This window comes from Xenopus laevis, chromosome 6L, assembly GCF_017654675.1.
Source record: "Xenopus laevis strain J_2021 chromosome 6L, Xenopus_laevis_v10.1, whole genome shotgun sequence".
NCBI classification, from domain to species: Eukaryota; Metazoa; Chordata; class Amphibia; order Anura; family Pipidae; genus Xenopus; species Xenopus laevis.
Window position 1 is genome coordinate 76,972,840 of NC_054381.1, and position 7,417 is coordinate 76,980,256.

At 43.7% G+C, this 7,417-nt stretch overlaps 1 long non-coding RNA gene across 1 annotated transcript; it reads right to left on the reverse strand.

Annotated features, from left to right (window-relative positions):
- Nucleotides 1-3,381: 3,381 nt before the first annotated feature.
- LOC121394661 lies at nt 3,382-5,757 on the reverse strand. The gene is made up of 3 exons (XR_005961909.1): nt 5,628-5,757; nt 4,572-4,758; nt 3,382-3,496 (listed from the first exon to the last, which is right to left on the reverse strand). It is a non-coding gene; the product is annotated as an uncharacterized LOC121394661 (long non-coding RNA).
- Nucleotides 5,758-7,417: the final 1,660 nt, after the last annotated feature.

Below are 7,417 nucleotides of genomic sequence, written 5' to 3' on the forward strand. Positions count from 1 at the left end.
TTAACATGGTTCCAGACCCAGGGATGGACAGATTGAGGCCTGTTGCGAGTGACAACCGAAACTTTGCAAACTGGATAGAAACAACTGGCCTCACTGATGCCTGGAGATGGAGAAATCCACATCTCCAACAATTTTCGTGTTACACTACTTCCTCTTCGGCGCTGTCCAGGATCGACATCATCCTGGTCAGTGCCGAAGTGTTACAGGCCCTGGAACATGTTTATTTTTCCACACGAGTGTGCTCTGACCACTCCCCAGTGATACTGACATTGGCAGTAAGGGATTCTGGGGCTACTAGAAACTGGAGACTCCCCCCTAAGTGGATCTCCAACGCTAAAGTGGGGGAGATGTACGTCCCAACGCTGGAGGCCTACTGGCAGAACAATCTAGGTAGTGCCTCTGCGAATATTGTCTGGGACGCATGTAAAGCCCACACAAGAGGTACCTATATTTCTCTTATATCATCTGTAAGGAGGGAGCAGGATGCCAGCCTTGACCTGGCCAGGGCGGAACTAGAAACCCTTGAGTCTGATCTAATAGCCCATCCCTCAGAAAGTACCAAACAGGAGCATGCAGCAGCCCAAAGACGTGTAAATCTACTGCTCATTGATAAAGCCTCCCAGAGAGAAACTTACAGGAAAGCAATGTGGTTTGATAAGGGGGATAAGAATGGGAAACTGCTTGCCCTGTTAGCAAAGGGAGATGTCCCACATACTGTTGTTCAGGGAATCAAAGGGGAAGATGATGTATTGATCACTGATAGACCCCAGGTGGTTAATAGGTTCCATCAATATTTTCAAAGTAGTTATGCTGCCCCTCCACCACCCTCATTCCAGAACCTTAATGAATACATAGACAGGATAATGCTTCCACGCCTTGACCAACCACAGGTAGGGGAGTTAGAACTGGACATGTCTGAGGAGGAAATAACTAAGGCTATTGCTGACATGCCCGCTGGCAGGTCACCTGGACCAGATGGTATTCCAGCAGAATGGTATAAACGTCATGTTGAGATTCTGGCCCCTAAACTTTGCACACTCTTTAATAGGACGTCGCTAGACACCCCGCTACCAGACTCTTGTTATTTGGCCCACATAACTCTGATCCCCAAAGCTGGCAAACCACTTGATAGGTGTGATTCTTACCGTCCCATCTCTTTGCTGAATTGCGACATTAAAATTTTTGCAAAGGTGTTGGCAAACAGGGTCAAAAATATAATTACTAAATTGGTGCACCCAGATCAAACAGGGTTCATGCCGAACAAGGCCACGGACATAAATATTCGGAGACTGCTTAATAATTTGGCTCTTGACCACACTAATAGCAAGACCAGAATAGTGGTGTCCTTGGACACGGCAAAGGCGTTTGATACGGTGTCCTGGGAGTACCTTTGGGAAGTCTTAAGCAGGTTCGGTTTTGGACAACGTTTTCTAGGGTGGATAAAGGCAATATATTATAAGCCGGGAGCCAGAGTGTTAGTGAACGGCCTACTCACGGATGAAATACGGCTGGAGCGGGGAACGAGACAGGGTTGCCCCCTCTCCCCACTGTTGTTCGCCCTAGCAATAGAGCCGCTGGCGGTGAAATTAAGGGAAGCCCAAGAGGTGCAAGGGCTGGCAGTAGGTAATATTATTGAAAAGTTGTCATTGTATGCTGATGACATGCTCCTATATCTGGCTAACCCTGACAAAGCCTTAGAGACAGCCCTGAACCTCATAGAGGAATTTGGGAAGTTCTCTGGTCTTTGTGTAAATAGAGCGAAATCAGTGATATTTCCAATAGATCCGTTGCCCACTGGCTCACCATTGCAAATTCACCACTTACAAGTAGTACAGTCTTTTACATACTTGGGAATAAAAATTCACATTAACTATAAGAAATTTGAAGAACATAACTTGACCCCTATTGTGGATGCCTTGAAGGCCAAGACCGAGGTCTGGCAGCAGTTGCCCCTTTCACCCCCGGGCAGGATCAACCTGTTCAAAATGGTGTTCCTGCCCAAATTCTTGTATGTATTCCACAACTCGCCTATTTTACCACGAAACCAATGGTTTAAATATATTGATGCAATATTGAGGAGGTTCATATGGGCGGGGGAGCACCCACGTTTGAATTTTAATACATTGCAGGCCCCAGTGACTGGTGGGGGGCTAGCACTCCCCAACCTCAAGTTATATTTTCTGGCCAGCCAATTAACGTATGCGCATTGGTGGTTTGTACCTCAAATTGATAATCACTCCACTACACTGGAGGCCGCTGGCATGGGGTCTTGGGAAGCGCTGTCCAAGCTGCCATATAGGGGTCCCACGGAGTATTACAAACTAACAACACCGATGGCCACAGTGGCTGAGGCATTTAAGCGAGGTCTCAAACATGCTCGCAAGGGGAGGCCAGTGTGGTCCCCCTGGACCCCATTATGGGGTAATGGTACTCTCCCGCACCTAAGTTCTATACCTGATATTAACGCCTGGGCTATTAAGGGAGTAAAGACGCTAGGGGATATTGTAGAGAATGGTGACATAAAGGGGTTTCAGAGCCTAAAAGAGGAATTCCAGTTACCCAACTCCATGCTCTTTAGATATTTGCAGCTAAGACATGCATTCAGAATGCAATTTCCCATACAACCCATTGAAATGGTGGTCACTACACTGGAGAAATACCTACGAATGGTGGATCTCAAAAAACCGACATCATGGTTCTATACAATATTGTGCCAAGCCTCCCCAGACCCCCTAGCTAAGGCAAAAGAGAAATGGGTTGGGGATATTCCGGAACTGGAGGACGAAATGTGGGAGGATGCACTGAAGCAGATTCCGGACATTACAATGTCAATTAGAGACAGATATATCCAGGCCAAATTCCTTAACAGAGTTTATCTTACCCCCCACAGACTTGCTAGGATATATCCTTCGACCCCAGACCACTGTGTTAAATGTACACAAGAGGTTGGCACATTTTTGCATGTATTCTGGTCATGCCCGCATATCCAGAGGTATTGGGGGGAGGTTTTACAATACATATCTGATGCATTGGGTGTCCCATGTATTAAAAACCCACTGATATGCCTCTTGGGGGTGGTGGACGATCTAGGGCTGCAAGTGGGAATCAAACTATGCTATCTACAATTGCTATACTATGCAAAGAAAGCCATTTTGCTTCAATGGAAGTCCACGGCTCCCCCAACACTAGCCTTTTGGCGTAGACTGGTTAATGACACCCTCCCAAACCAAAAACTGACGTACATTGCCCGGGGATGCCCCCAAAAATTTGAGAAGGTTTGGGCTCAGTGGCTGACCTTGGAGGACTCTAGAAAGGATCCTACAGTGTAATGTGATCACCCTTGGCACAATAGTGCAGAAGTAAAACGCAGGTAGACTAAGGTGATAACAAGATAAATTTATTGATACAGCATTTGTATTTTATTGGCTTGCAATGTCGGCTTCTCTGTCTTCTTTCTTTCCTCCTTTTTCTCTCTTCTCTTTCTCTAATGTGTGTTCTTGAAAAATGAAAAATAAAAACTTTTAAAAAAAAAAAGTTTAAACAACTCCATGCGATATTCAGGAGCCACTGAATACTTGTTACAATGACCCTCAAAAAGATCACATGAAGTAAACGGATCAACATTAGGATCATATTTTGGGATCTCCTTGCAGATCCGCAACAGGAAATTTATCCTTTCCATACTGGAATGGTTAGGATATACCTCTTCCTGTCTATCCGGACGAGTTGGCGGATTGGAAGTGGAAAATGGCCATCCACTCTCCTGTCCCCAACTGTTGTCCTGTTCCTGGAAGCGGTCGTTCCATCTGTTCTCCCCGGGTGTCGGAGTGAACTGTAGCGACTGTTCCACCTGTCCCCTAGTGTCTATTGCCTCGGATCTTTGATCATTGGGAGACCTTGGCGCTATCGCCGCTGTCTCCCCCTGTGCCGTTCCCGAAACACAAACCTGTTTCGTGGGCACCGTGCTATTAGCACCAGGCCGTGACAGATTGACAATTACCTGCTGCAAATCCGCACTGATTTGTGTTTTTGCAGCCAGATCCTGTCGCAACTGAACAATCACAGCATCAGTAGATACTGCATTGTTCCTCAACTGATTGACTTCAGTGTACAGTCCGAGCAATTCTTTGTCCATGTCAGAGTAGAGGCTCTCTTTGTCCGAGAGCCTAGACTCCAACACACAAATCTCCCTGCCCCTCTCCACTGTACACTGGATTTTCTCTTGCACCTGCGTCTCTAGCGCATGTATTTTTGCTATATTCTACACAACAATTGCAGTGAAAGTTTAGTGCATTTGAAACCTCCCCTGCCTTTCTAGTGCTAGCTAGTGTCTCCATGTGTTCTGGCTTCCAAATGATATCCTCAAAGGTGTAAACCAATTTAGCTAACATTTGGAGGCGTTTGTTAGTTTTATTAAAGACACCCCTACTGATACAATTCTTATCATGAGCATATGCCTGGTCCAACAAAGCGGACCATAGCAGCTCAGTAGATTTGTATGCGTTGGGTATTATGGGATTAAAAGTGCTGTGTTTACTCAAGTGTTGAAGTGTGGAAAAAGTCATACTCACTTTTGGTTGAGATGTCATCATTCAATCAGTGCTAACCTTTGTCCTTGCTGCTTGTAGAAGGTCCTTTAACTTCCGGAACGCCTTTCTCCCTACCAGACTAGACTTTTATCCTGCTCCGATAACGATGGATCTCTTCTCGTGACGTGATTTTTCCTTTCAGCAATGCGTACGCGTCCGTGAAAGGTAACTAAAATAAATTAAAAAAAATCTTAGTAACAGATAGATTATAGATTCTCTGCTTAAGCGTGATTTACGTTTGGTACTACACTGTAACTCGCGTTACCTGTCCGAATTATCAGGTCAGTCATTCAACCTTGTCTTTACCGCCTGATAATCACAGTATAACCGATCCCTAGCCTCAAAACCGAACGCAGAAATAACGCTATACCCAGGGGCCGCTGGCTCGCAAATGTTAAGGGGGTGTATCCGTTATTGCTGTTTATGCAGATGTTCGATACTTAACTCCGCCTATTTATTCCTTAAAGAACTACTCTTAATTGGCCTTTCACTATGTACGCTATATACTGTACTGTACTAACTATCTGCGTGCGCTTACTACTCTACTTACCATAATAACAAACACAACACAGAAGTTACAAATAACACAATATATTTAATACGACACCTCTAATGCAGATATACCAATTACACAACATAAAACAACTAAATGAAACAATCCTCATTTACACTAACAATCCCCAAAATTCACCCACAATCTAACTACACATACACAATCACACACGATATAATTGCCCGCCCTTCCTGGTGCTAAACTTTCCCTGAACCAACAAAAGGGAGTTGGGGTACAGGGAATAGGGATCGTTGGTGGGATAATAGGGGTTTGATCAGTAGGGGTTAATGGAGTAGGGGTTTGATGGGCGTTGGTGGGATAGCAGGGGTTTGATCAGTAGGGGTTAGTGGAGTAGGGGTTTGATGGGAATGGGAGTTAGTGGGATCGTTGGTGGGATAGCAGGGGTTTGAATGGATAGGATTCGTTGGTGGGATAGCAGTAGGGGTTAATGGGATTCGTTGGTGGGATAGTAGGGGTTGATATACTCAGCCAGGTTTAAATGCTCGTTGTCCAGGGGGGTGATGTTCTCCGGGCGATGCACACAAGAAGAAGAGACCGAGTGCAGCTGCGCCGGGCCCTGCTCAGTCCTGCCCAGCAGCGTGCACACACGCCCCTCCTCCGACACACACACTACTCTAACACGTGGGCCGGCACGGTGATAGGAGGATCAAAGCAGATCCTCCAGCCAGAGCGTGCCTGGCTTTCCCTCCCTGCTGGGAGGCAGGGAGGGGTTGGGACCCATCCTTCCCTTACAGTGAGCATTAAAGTGACAGTGTTGCACATAATGTTTTATTTTTTCTTTAAAAAATACATTGCATAGATTGCACCCTTGGCTGTGTTTTTTTTTTCTTTTACAAAAAATACACGTGTTAAAGCAATAGGTGACTAGAAAAAAACTTGAAACCATTCGAATTTGTTTAGAAAAAAGTAAATTAGAAAAATCTTTATAATGTCTTCCACAGCCTACACTCATTGCACTTAATATTTCTTAGGTAAAGAAAATTTTGCTTACTATTTAGTTACACAAATAAAAACTTTTTTTTTACCATGCACTTTTAATTATAAGTATTTTAAAGGTGGAATTCAATGGGCTACTTTTTTAGAAGGTATACCATAATACCACAAGCAATCACATACTTCAACAGGTGTGTTTTATATATAAAGATGATAATTCTGTCAATTGTTGCCATTACACTTTGAATATTCTATCATGTGCATATTAATGACAACATAATTGTTTCTATTGCTTTGTTTACACATTTTACAATTAATGTGGATTTAACTGATCACTTGCTTACTATGTATTAAAAGAAATACTTCAAAATGGGAAGTGTTTTTTTCAATACTTATCATGATTTTTTTTTTGCAAAACTGATAATTAGATTTTTGACGTCACATTAAAAAGTGGGAGTTTTCTAACGAGTATACTAAGATTTTGAGATCTAACATTTCAAATCAGCCTTCACTCATTTTTATTCATTAATTCTTGGCATAACATAAACATATTACCACAAAACACACAGCAGTAGTTGATAATAATTACTATGGCACTTTTTTTTAACAAAGTAAAATTTTTTTGAAAATGTAGTTCAAAAATAAATGGTGATTTTAGAAAGTGACAAAAAATGCACAGATTACTTTTTTTTTTCATACCCATCCAAGAAAACCAAGAATGGGCTATTGTCAGGCCCGAAGGCTCAGTTTGAAGTGTCGGACCAAGGAGGAAGCTGGCAGGTTACACACCAAAGTTCGCGGTACAGGAAGGGATCAAGAGAAAGAGTAGTCAGCCAGGCAGGAGATCGGTTCAGGCAGCAGGTAGTCGTAAACAGGAACAGGCAGAGGTCAAATAACAGGAATCCAAACACGAAAATAGCACCCAGGAACACATTGAAGTATAAACGAGAATCCAAAATTTTTTCCACTTCGAATTCGAGATGACCGTCCATGGAAACTGGAGCAGGAAAGGACGAAGAATGGTCGGTTAAAGCAGGTTTAAGAAGGGACACATGGAACACATTAGGTATCCGCATCTCGGGTGGAAGTTGTAGACGAACCGCTACAGGATTAATAAGTTCAATTATGGGGAAAGGACCGATGAACTTGGGACCCAATTTGGCTGACGGAACCTTGAGATGGATGTTCCTAGTGGAAAGCCATACTTTATCCCCAATAGCATATGGGGGAGGAGGAATCCGCCTTTTGTCAGCAAAAGTCTTTTGAGCAATAGAACTCTTCTCTAGATTGGTTTTAGTAGCTTGCCAAATTGCAGACATAT